Genomic DNA, 12,947 nt, shown 5'->3' with positions numbered 1-12,947 from the left:
CTGAGTGTTTCTACAAAAGTATTAAAAATTCGTTCATTAGCAGTCAAATGCATACACTTTTACCATGACATAAAACTTGAGTTTTCTACAAACAATCACATGTAAATAGTTCCAATGACACTTCAAAACATTTTTAGTTTTACCCCACGAAAAACGATAAAACTCTTCACAATTTCACAAAAAAATACACACAAAAAACCACCAAAATAAGTACGAAATAAAAACATTTAGCAAACTATATTTGTATATAGTAAAATTACTCACCTCGAGTAATAGAACTCATATTTACAAAGTTTTTTTACAAGAATATATTATTAAAAAACAGTTTTTAATTTTATAAAAATTTTGCTGCTTCACTTGTATTAACACGTACTAAAAAATTTGTAAACATTACCAGCTGTTTGTACATAAACAAGGTTGCCAACAGTAATTTTTTTTTTAATTTTTTCTTATCAATATGTTGGGTATTGAACACCATCAAAATAATTGCAAAAATTTAAATTTGAAAAATTGACTTTTTGCCGCTAAAATCGCAATTTCGGCTATAGTGCAATGTAGACATAGCAGATTTTACCTATATAGTTTCTTAGAATATCATCTAAAGCTCTTTGAAATATAGAAGGAGCGTTTTTCAGCCCGAATGGGAGTCGTGTAAACTCATATTTTCCATTATTGACAGAGAAGGCTGTTTTTTCAATGTCAGATTCTTTTAAAGGAATTTGGTGGAATCCACTTTTTAAATCCAATACGGAAAAATATTTATTATTTCCCAATTGCGCAATAATTTCATTTATTTCGGGTATGGGGTATTTGTCGGAAATGGTAACATTATTTAATTTTCTGTAATCAATTACGAGTCTAAATTTCTTTTCGCCGGAGGCGTCTAAATTTTTTGGAACAACCCAAACTGGTGAGTTGTATGGAGAACGTGATGGTCTTATTATGCCATCTTTGAGTAAGGTTTGGATTTCCTTGGTGACGAATTCTCTCATGCCAATAGGGTATGGATAATATCTGGTGTAAACGGGTGTACCTGAAGAAGTCGTGATTTCGCCTACTACGGTAGTAGTGTAGGTTAGTTTTTCATTTGGATCGGAAAATAACTGGGAATATTTGAGGAATGAGGAATTTCTGAGAAGGTGTCATATGTTCTGTCCTTACGTCAATACTGTTTACTGTAGGAGAAAACTTCTGTTTTATTCTTATTTCTTTACCGTTACCGAATTTAATTATGTCATCGCGAATGTTTATAGTTGCATTGAGGCCTTTTAGGCTATCGTTTCCGATAATACCATCAAAAGATTTCAGTCCTGGTAGAATAAAAAATTTCAAATTCGAGTTATCTATTTGAGCTAGATTAATTATTGTATGATGGGTAATTTGAATCTTTCCTGCTATGGAATTTGCAAAAAAAAACTTCTTCATTAGGAATTGGTTTTGCTACAAGTTGTGGTTGTATGTAATTTTTGCTTGATCCTGTATCTATAAGTATTTTTAAAAAATTTCCGTTCTTCGTTCTAAATTCTATATAAGGCAACGAAGAACTTTTCACCCTAAAAAATTAATATCTATGTAGTCGGGTTGGCTATTCTCTTGAACTATTCGTTCGTTGTTTAACATTGCTTCGTATTCTTCCTTTGTCGATGTCAAGATTTGTTCGTCATGGTGGTCATATGTGGCTTGTTGGTCATATAGATCTTCTCTACCGGTTTCTATATGGAAGTTCCTTTGTTGTTTGAAAGGCACTTGTGGAGGGCAATTTGACGGTCGTTTCCAAGCTTGGTTATTGGGTGCATTTCTATTCATATAGTTAACCGCTTTTGTATGTAGGGAATGGTCTACATCCATTGGCTCTGGACGCGGAAGTCCGAAAGGACGTGGGGGTTGTGACCTAGCGGGATGTTGATATGTTGGAGAATTGTTTGGAGAATTGTTATAGTTAAAACTTGGTTGTTGCCGTTGCTGAGGCGCGTAGTTCGGTTTAGATAAATATGGCTTAGGAATGGAAGCCAATTGTGGGTAGAATTCGTTGGTGGCCTTTTTAGGCGGAAGAGGTGGGCGAAAGTCCTGAGCTTTTCTAACGTGGGAATTATTATTGATCGCGTAATTCGAACGAAATTTCTGGTTTTCTAACTTAAGACATAAGTGAAGAGCTTGAAGGAGGTCTACGGGTTCTCTCATGCCAAGGAGCCTTGGCAAATCGCCATTCAGTCCTCGAATAAAAGTGTCAAGGGCTTTGTCACGATAAGTTCGTGTGAGTAAATGCATGGATTCAGCACCGATTTCCATGCAACCATGTTTACTAAGAATGAGAGATAGGTGCGAATATACCCTTTGGTAAAATTCCTGAATAGTATGGCTACCTTGAACTAATGACGTCATTTGGTACTCTAAGGTACCTACGTCCCTTTTATCGGCGTAATGGAGAGTAAGGCATTTTGAAATAGCCTTCCATTCTAAAGGTGTATTATATGATTCGAGGGCAATGTCTGCGTTGCACAGTGGCATTTCGGCGGAAAAAATAGGATTTTTCCACTTTCCAATTTCAAAACTTTAATGATTTTGTTTTGTAAAGAAATATTTGGATAAGAAAAATTCAACAAGGTTTTTTATAAAAAGTGAAATTTTACAGTTAAAAAAACTAACAGAAGTCAACGGAAAGTTATTCAAGGAAATCAGATTAAAATTATTGTCCAAATAAAGAATGTTTTTTGTGTGTAAGTTTATAGCTATGGCTTTTCTTTTATTTTTTGGTGAAAATATAGCACCTACTTGTTTATAAAAAAAATTATTGAAATTGGCAAAGTAAGCTAATTTTTCAAAAATAATACTAAAAAATATCAACTTTTCATTTTTTGATGGAAAAAAAACTGTATGTGCTTTGCCTTGCTTAGCCCTCTTACTATAAAAAAATGAAAGTTCCGAGTCTGTACTTTCAATTAAAAAAAAAAAACAACCGCCAATTACCGTCCCTTTTAGTAACATCGATTTTAATTTCATGTCTTCAACAGACTTCTTATAACTTCGGATCCTTACATAAGTAGCTTAAGGCGTCATTCGAACAAAATTTCCTTAGAACTAGATCCCATTGTTAAAGATATGGTGCTTGCATAATATTACAAATAAAAACTAACACAATTTTTCGCCTGTTACATATTCAATTAAAACATTGCATATTATATTGGATTTTTATCAAGGTAAAGGTACAAATAACGTCACTTTGCGTTTAAGTTTAATTTTTTTTCATCAGGAGAACTCAATTAAGAAGTGTCCCGAATTTCAAGTCCCTAGGTCCAAAAATAAAAATTTTGGCAGTTGCAGTTATATGGGAGGTGGGTGTGGCAGTGGGCGGTTTTCCAAGATTTTTTCAAAATTTCTTAATTTAGTCCAGAGAAGTGTTTCTGCAAAGTTTTATTGTTGTACGACCAAGAAATGTATGGAGCGGTGCCACTGTGCGTTGCCCACGATTTTGTTTCTTACTACGTTAAGGATACCGTAGTATTTTGGCGATCCTCTTTGAGGTTCGTATATTTCCAAAATTCTGTCCACGCTTTTCTTCCAGGAACTGAATTCTCCTGGATTCCCAGAGAATTCACGAAGACATCTTACCACGTCAGGGATTTTGTCTAAGTCGTTGATGTTGCTTGTCAGTGTAGGGTCTATAGTCACGTCAGTTAAGTTTGCAAAGTTTGCGTTTGGATTAAGCGCAGCTTGGACTATGTTTCGTCCTTCTTGTCTTAAAATGTTTGTGACCACACCACTTATAATATTGGTTAATTGTTCCAGATTCATTTCGCCAGAATTTGGAACAGGATGGGATGTTTGGGTATTGCCTGCGGTCGGTGCGTTTAGCACAGCAGGTCATATGGGTCGTATGGGATTGGTTGGCATAATTTTATTGGATATTTTAAGGATATTATTGTTTTAAGTTATATGTCCTTATCCTCTGGAGGGTCCCCCGTTAGGTGGTGAATCTCGGCTCTTTCGTTCTTATAATTTATTGGCTGTACAAGCCGTTCTTATTTTGTTTATAGTTTACAATTCTCTGGAGGGTCCCCGTTAGGTGGTGCAGAGAATTAAATTTTTATAAGCTGGGCCACCCGTTAGGTGGTGAATCGCAGCTTTTAGGGTTAGTTAACATATAAATTTCAAACTTAAGCTTAATTAATTGTAAATTATTTAACATTATTATTATTGTTTTTGATACATTTTTTTCTAAATTTTGTGATTTGATACTTTTTTGTTCACAAACGGCATATTTTGATACTTTTCTGCTGATAGAATTTAATTTTTTGAAACTATGAAAATGTTAAACTAAAAACAAACCTATTGTATCTGGATAGTATTAAAAAGTTGTGGGAATGTAGGCCAATTAAAAAACCCAGAAAAATATAAACTAGAGACATTTTTTTAAATTGCTTCAAAGTAATGAGTTTGCCTTATAACTCTGTGGCTGCTGAACTGGATTTTTTTTAGATTTAAGGGGAATTGTGAGTCGAAAATGGACTTCTTTTGAAATTTAGTTCTGAACTGAAAAGTCACCAATAAGGTTTCTACTATTTTTTTTAGAGTTTATTGTTAATCATAATACAGGAAAAATAAAAACTCATTTATTATGACTTTCAGTTATCGGTCCATGAGCAAACTGTTGTGAAATAAATTTAAATTAAAAAAAAATATGCTATTTGCAAAAAAATACTTGAGTGTCTTAACTAAAATGTCTATATTTTTAGTAAAAACAACCAGAAAAAACTGGTCTGAATTAGATACACAACTTTACTTATTATTTGTTTTTCAAATGAAAATTTTTAAAACAGTGCATCGATTTTTAAAGATTGGAGCAACAATCCTTATATCTGTCGCTTCAAGTGAACGCTCGTTTTCCTCACTTCGCAGGCTTAAAACATATTTAAGAAATAAAACTGGAGAAGCACGCCTGAACGGAATGACTCTCTTGAATATCCATAGAGATATAGACGTGACGGAGGATTTTAAATGTTATGACTCCAAAATAAAAGAAGATTAGACTTCAATTTGTGAATAAAATAATGAAGCTAAAACAAGTTTGGTTTCAGAGCAGAAAAAAAATGTCAAAATTGTCGGCTAGTGTCATCAATGGTTATGCTTTTGAATCTTCTGCATTGCAGTAAAGTGTGACCTATAATTTTACAATAGGAACAGCCACTGCTTTCAATGTTTGAAAGTGGTGATCCAAAAAATCTCTGATGCCCGATAATTGTTGAATTTCTTTCGTCTTTTTAACTGTTTGCTCATATAATTTCAGTCCTTCTTTGTCTAACTTCCGGACAATTACACGCGCAATAAATGGGTCAGCTTGTTCAATGCTTATTCCTAGTGACTGTATAGCATTAAGATACTCATTTGTTGTATCTAATAGTTGTCTCACGCTTTCAGCATTGTCACTGTTTATATTTGGTTGATTCATTATTCTATCCCGCTGTGTTGTGAACATAATTCTTTGGTTGTCATACCTTTGTTTTAGCAGACTCCATGCAGCTTCATAATTTTTTGTTGAAATCTGTAGGTGTTGTATTAATCGCGCCGCTTCGACTTTTAAGCAGAGACGAAGACGAGTACTATTTCTTGGAACAGGTTATAAAAATTTGCCCATTCTTTAATATCGCCATAGAATATTGGAATTTTTAATTTTTCTAAATTCAAATTAGGGCGATAAGAAATGTTAGGCTCTTCTTTTTTTTAACTTCTTTTTTTAAATTCTGAAGTTCTTCGTAATGTTCGTCATATATTTTTTCAAATATGTCTTCGATTTCTACATTAAAATCTAATTTGCTTTTTATATTTTGGATGTCTGTAAATAAAAAGTCTAAGCCCTTTATTTGATCATTGTCGATCATTAATTCCATGCTTAGATCTTTCATTTTTCTTCTGAGGTTTTCAATTTTCCTCATGAATATGGAAGTCTTTTGATCTGGATTATTGCATCGTATTTGAACTGCTTCAATTTGCTAATCAAATTCGACTAGAGGTTTGTCTTTTACAATGCTTATCTTTAATGCATTGATTGCCAGTTCGATTTTAATCATAGTATTATTGTATACATTCTTCTTGAAGTAATCTTCTTCTCCTATACCATCTGCCATTAGCTTTTCGTGGTTGGTATTGAGTTCTTTTTGGTACTTTTCAAGAATTTTAATATTTTCTTCAATTTTTGTTTTCTTTAATGCCTTTCCCGAAATATGTAGTGTTGGATGTGTACAACACTTTTTCGGCTAAATCTGACTGGGCATCCAGAATTTTTTCCTGTTTATACCCATTTCGACAATTTTTTCGCGATACTTCGCCTATTTATTGATGAACTGCTTGCTTTTCTCCAAAGAAATCGTTGGAGTTATTTGATTTGGTCGCCTAGTTGACCTTGCTGTCCCTCGACTCACAGCCGCTGAATATCTCTTGGATAACAGTTAGATCACTGCGTTTATGCTAAAACGGCTTATGCGATCGCTTACAAATATTTTTATTTAAGCAATATGCGGGAATATACACCCGTCTTACAATTATTATTTCTATTTAGTCAATATGCGGGAATATACACCTGTTGAAATTGTATAAGAATAAGCTTAATATGTATGTATAAGATTTTGCATAAGTCTGGCAACACTGCGATGTTTAGTTTGTATTCTTATTTATCGCATTGTTCACTTACACCTACTTTCGCAGTTTACAGTTATGTATATTCTTCTTAAAATAGCATTATCGAATTACAGCTAAAACTGGCAGGTCAATTATTTTCCCACTCAAATTTGTAATTAATCTTAGGTGCGCATTTCACAATAAATACAATAAATATATTTATTCCAACAACACCCGTCTTCTTCTTCTTTACTGGCGTAGAAACCGCTTACGCGATTATAGCCGAGTCAACAACAGCGCGCCAGTCGTTTCTTCTCTTCGCCACGTGGCGCCAATTGGATATTCCAAGCGAGGCCAGGTCCTTCTCCACTTGGTCCTTCCAACGGAGTGGAGGTCTTCCTCTTCCTCTGCTTCCCGCGGCGGGTACTGCGTCGAATACTTTCAGAGCTGGAGTGTTTTCATCCATCCAGACAACATGACCTAGCCAGCGTAGCCGCTGTCTTTTAATTCGCTGAACTACGTCAATGTCGTCGTATATCTCGTAGAGCTCATCGTTCCATCGAATGCGATATTCGCCGCGGCCAACGCGCAAAGGACCATAAATCTTTCGCAGAACTTTTCTCTCGAAAACTCGCAACGTCGACTCATCGGTTGTTGTCATCGTCCAAGCCTCCGCACCATATAGCAGGACGGGAATTATGAGCGTCTTATAGAGTTTGGCTTTTGTTCGTCGAGAGAGGACTTTGCATTTCAATTGCCTACTCAGTCCGAAGTAGCACCTGTTGGCAAGAGTAATCCTGCGTTGGATTTCCAGGCTGACATTGTTGGTGGTGTTAACGCTGGTTCCTAAATAGACGAAATTATCAACAACTTCAAAGTTATGACTGTCAACAGTGACGTGGGGGCCAAGTCGCAAGTGCGACGATTGTTTGTTTGATGACAGGAGATATTTCGTCTTGCCCTCGTTCACTGCCAGATCCATTTGCATTGCTTCCTTGTTCAGTCTGGAGAAAGCAGAACTAACGGCGCGGGTGTTGAGGCCGATGATATCAATATCATCGGCATACGCCAGCAGCTGTACACTCTTATAAAAGATTGTACCTGCTCGATTAAGTTCTGCAGCTCGAATAATTTTCTCCAGCAGCAGATTGAAGAAGTCGCACGATAGGGAGCCGCCTTGTCTGAAACCTCGTTCAGTATCGAACGACTCGGAGAGGTCCTTCCCGTTCCTGACGGAGCTTTCTGTGCTGCTCAACGTCAGTTTACACAGCCGTATTTGTTTTCCGGGGATACCAAATTCAGACATCGCGGCATAAAGGCAGCTCCTTTTCGTGCTTTCGAAAGCAGCTTTGAAATCGATGAAGAGGTGGTGTGTGTCGATTCTCCTTTCACGGGTCTTTTCCAAGATTTGGCGCATGGTGAATATCTGGTCGGTTGTTGTTTTACCAGGTCTAAAGCCACACTGATAAAGTCCAATCAGTTTGTTGACGGTGGGCTTTAATCTTTCACACAATACGCTTGACAGAACCTTATATGCGATGTTGAGGAGGCTAATCCCACGGTAGTTGGTGCAGATGGTGGGGTCTCCTTTTTTATGGATTGGGCATAGCACACTTAGATTCCAATCGTTGGGCATGCTTTCGTCCGACCATATTTTGCAAAGAAGCTGATGCATGCTCCTTATCAGTTCTTCGCCGCCGTGTTTGAATAGCTCGGCCGGCAATCCATCGGCCCCTGCCGCTTTGTTGTTTTTCAGGCGGAAAATTGCTATTCGAACTTCTTCATGATCGGGTAATGGAACGTCTGCTCCATCGTCATCGATTGGGGTATCGGGTTCGTCTTCTCCTGGTGTTATGCGTTCACTGCCATTCAGCAGGCTGGAGAAGTGTTCCCTCCATAATGTAATTATGCTCTGTTCATCGGTAACTAGATCACTTTTGGAGGTTCTACAAGAGTATGCTCCGGTCTTGAAACCTTCTGTAAGCCGCCGCAATTTTTCGTAGAATTTTCGAGCATTACCCCTGTCGGCCAGCTTATCAAGCTGTTTGTACTCACACATTTCGGCCTCTTTCTTCTTCTGTCTGCAAATGCGTCTCGCTTCCCTCTTCAACTCACTGTATCTATCCCATCCCGCACGTGTTGTGGTCGATCGTAACGTTGCGAGGTAGGCAGCCTGTTTTCTCTCCGCTGCGACACGGCACTCCTAGTCGTACCAGCTGTTCTTTTGCACTTTCCGAAAACCAATGGTTTCGGTTGCAGCTGTACGTAAGGAGTTTGAAATGCCGTCCCACAGTTCCCTTATACCGAGTTGTTGACGAGTGCTCTCAGAGAGCAGGAGTGCAAGCCGAGTAGAAAATCTTTCGGCTGTCTGTTGTGATTGCAGCTTCTCGACGTCGAACCTTCCTTGTGTTTGTTGGCGTGCGTTTTTTGCTGCACAGAGGCGGGTGCGAATTTTGGCTGCAACAATATAGTGGTCCGAGTCGATGTTAGGACCTCGGAGCGCACGCACATCTAAAACACTGGAGACGTGTCTTCCGTCTATCACAACATGATCGATCTGGTTGGTGGTTTTTCGATCCGGAGACAGCCAGGTAGCTTGATGTATCTTCTTATGCTGGAATCTAGTACTACAGATAACCATATTTCGGGCCCGTCTTACAATTTAATTTTGCCTGTATTTATATTAATTACAGGGCTTACTTTATTTTATTTGTCTGTATTTTTTATAATATCAGGGTTTTTTTAAATTTGACTGAGCTCTTTTTTTAGGCTCGAGAGGACCAAATGTTTTCTTGCTTATATACAAATTTTAAAACTATCTTAAATACATGTTTATGTGTGTGGGTTTGCATCTATTGCAGCATATTGTTTATTGCTGTTTGACATGGGGTTATTTTCAGAGTACAATTTAGTACATGTGTGTGTGTGTGTGTTTAATGTTATCTCTTTTGTAAATTTATGAAAAATGAGAAAAATCGGCAACAAATGATTCGAAAATTTGAGATTCCAACATCTACATATATATAAATAAAAATGAATCGCCAAAATGTATGTACGCTCATAATTTTCATACGACTGAACCAAATTTGATAATTATTTTTTTAAAATGTTCGTTGAGGTTCAGAGATGGTTTCTGCGAAGAAAAAAATTCGAACAATTGCCGGAAAACCCCTAAAAACAGCCCTTTTCTTTTTCTCATACAAACGAATGAATGTTTGTTCGTTAGTAACGCTAAGAGAACGGCTGAACCAATATTGATGAAATTTTCAAGAGAATGTTCTGTGTGAATCGGGGAAGGTTTAGAAATAAAAAAAACCTGTAGGCTTTTCGTGAGGAAAAGTCGGAAAATTGGATTATTCCAAAAAGTTAATTTTTTCCACACAATTTTTTTTCAATTTTTTTGTTTTGTTTTTCAATTATTTGAATTGTTCAAATTTGTCGTTTGCTTCACAAATTTTTGAAAATTATTCAGTGAGAATGTTATGTGTGTTGCAAACAAAGTGATCAATTACAGATTGAAATTTGTTACGATGCCATGAAAAGGTCGCGCTAATATCGGTCGGCGTTCTTTTTGGCATCAACATACATATTATGGATCGCGGTCAATCAGCAAGCGATCGTCACGATGTCACAGCAAGACTTTTCCAGCAACAGCTTCGATGGACTTTATCTTGAAGCAACGTAAATACGAGTATATATGGTGCTGTTAGATGCTAGATGTACTCTGTTGAGTGGCAAAAGAAAGGTTTGCGCCTGCACACATTCTTCTTTGGATGGTGGATGGTGGTTACACCAGATTAAATTGATGAAATCATTCAATCATGCCGAAATTCCTAATGCAAGGAAAGATCCAGTATTATACGAAATGATGAAAACCAATAAGCTTCATGGACCTTGCGGACACCACAATCCCACTTCGGTTTGTATGTCTCACAATAAATGCATGAAACAGTATCCACGTTCTTTTCTTTCGGAAACACAAACTATAAATGATGGATATCCACTCTATCGGCGTTGCTCACCAGACGAGAAAGGCAGAACATTCAGCATCCAATTTAGAAGAATGAATATCGAAGTTGACAACACATGGATCGTACAATATTCACCACTATTATCTAATTCACATTCTAACCTCATATCAATGTTGAGTATTGCAGTTTGGTGTAATCGATAAAATACGTTTGTAAATACATACGTCACCAAAGGAAGCAACATGGCGGTTATCGGTCTTGAACGATACGGTCGATACGTGAACTGCAATAAAGCGCTTTTTAGGATATTTACTTTAGCAATTCATGAACGTTTTCTGACTGTTGTTCGTCTCGCAGTTAATTTGGAGAATGTCCAAAGAGTGTATTTCAACCCAGAGAATACAACACAGCTGGTGGAAACACCGCCAGCAACAAAATTAACATTTACGAGTTTCTTCTCAACTTTCGTCAGTTATCCGTTTGCGAGAACAGTGCTCTATTCGGAACTACCTTGATAGTATACATGGAATGCATCGTGGAAGAAATAGTTACGCAGAAAGCAAGGACAACCAGTAGGTGGAAATCAAGGTATATTCTCAGCTAATGCATTAGGACAAATCTACACAATCAACCCGAAAAAACAACGCTTGCTTCTACCTTCGATTGTTATTGATTAATGTACGCGGTTCAACTTTATTTGAGTCACTGCATACTGTGAATGGTACGGTGTGTGCAAGTTTTGAAGAAGCAAGCCAGCAATTACAATTGGATCATAATAATTACTGGAATCAAACGATGGACGATGCGATAGCTACTTCGCATGCCACTGAAGTTCGCACACTTTTCGCGATGATCATTTTGACATATCAGCCTTCAAACTCGCGTAAATTATGGGATTCCAACCAAAAAGACATTGCCGAAGACATTTAATATCGTATTCGATAAGAATTGGAAATGGGTCAATTCCGGTTGATACTTCCAGTGGTTTGATATCAATTCCATCTGCCCTTTATCGATTCACGAAAGATGAGCTCATCACGAATGTTCTGACATTTGACAAATTATCGTAACTACGATTCCTTAAGTGCACGCGCAATATCGATATTGATGACTTAAACTGGAAGATTCATGGTCAAATTCCGAGAGACTTGCGCTCATACAAATCGATCGATCGTCTTGACAGTGAAGACGACGCCGTGAATTATCCATTGGAATTTCTAAATTCTTTGGAGAGGCTTGGTATGCCACCGCATCATTTACGTCTTAAAGTTGGATCTGTCGTTATTATGTTTCGCAATCTTTCTGCGCCGAAACTGTGTAATAGAACCCGACTGATTGTGACGCAGCTATCGAATACAAGGGGGCAGAATGCTTGTTTCTACGAATTCCTTTGAGTTCTAACGATTTACCATTTCAGTTCAAAAACACAATGAACTTCGAAACGAATAATACAATATGTATTGAATTAATGGCAAGAGTTTTGTTTTTGTTTATACTTTTAGTGCTAGACTTAAAAAAAATACATTCTTTTAAATCAAATGTGAAAATCTAAATCATTTGTGCTACTAAAATAGTTTAACAACAAATGAAATGTAAGTATATGGAAGAAATATTATAAAAATAATTGTAAAGATTTAAATATGTATAAGAAAGATTACCAATAAATTTTATTTTTAATATATTTTTTGAAGTTTATACTATTTATCACTTTTATTTTACTTATAATGATGTAAGAAATAAAATTCTCTATTTCTTGTCAAAAACGATTTCTATTCATATGCTACTACTTGTATAATGTATTTTATTATATTTTACAATCAGTTAAATTACGGATAGATACAGGGTTATATAAGTTATTATATTGCGCTCGAATGCAGCATTGCAACAACACAGCTTAGCGTATGTCATCACCACGCAACCTTTCGACAGCGGCGCTTAGCAACATCAACACCTCGCCCATATGTTTTCTAAGCTGTCCAACAACGGAACAGTCCTGCGCTTAAGAACACTGCGCAGGCAATTAACCTTGCCCATGTGTTTGCCTAGCAACATCGCAACGACGCAGGATAGCGCGTAATTCTATCACCACCTAACAACAGCATCACCTTGCGCATGTGTATGTAGTCTAAGCCGCCCAGCAACAGCTCACCGTGTGCATGGGTTAGCCAAGCAGCCCGCCAACAGCCCAACTCGGCGCACAAGTTCATCGCTTGCCTAACAACAGCTTCACCATGCGCTTGGGTTAGTTAGGTAACCCAGCAACAGTATAATAAAGCGCATAAGATCACTGCGCGCAACAATAACAACAACACCTGAAAACCATTAGACGAGAGGGTATTTAAGGCTGCGCTGTTAGCATAGCAG

General features: G+C 37.1%; 1 protein-coding gene across 1 annotated transcript in view; it reads right to left on the bottom strand.

The window, feature by feature from the left end:
* LOC125775367 (uncharacterized) overlaps window positions 1-12,947 on the bottom strand; it is a 915,975-nt gene that overhangs the window by 531,092 nt on the left and 371,936 nt on the right. The gene's annotated exons all lie outside the window — the stretch shown is intronic.

This window comes from Bactrocera dorsalis, chromosome 1, assembly GCF_023373825.1.
Source record: "Bactrocera dorsalis isolate Fly_Bdor chromosome 1, ASM2337382v1, whole genome shotgun sequence".
Classification (NCBI taxonomy): Eukaryota; Metazoa; Arthropoda; class Insecta; order Diptera; family Tephritidae; genus Bactrocera; species Bactrocera dorsalis.
The sequence above is the reverse complement of the archived record's forward strand: the minus strand, read 5'-3'. Positions and strand labels throughout refer to the sequence as shown.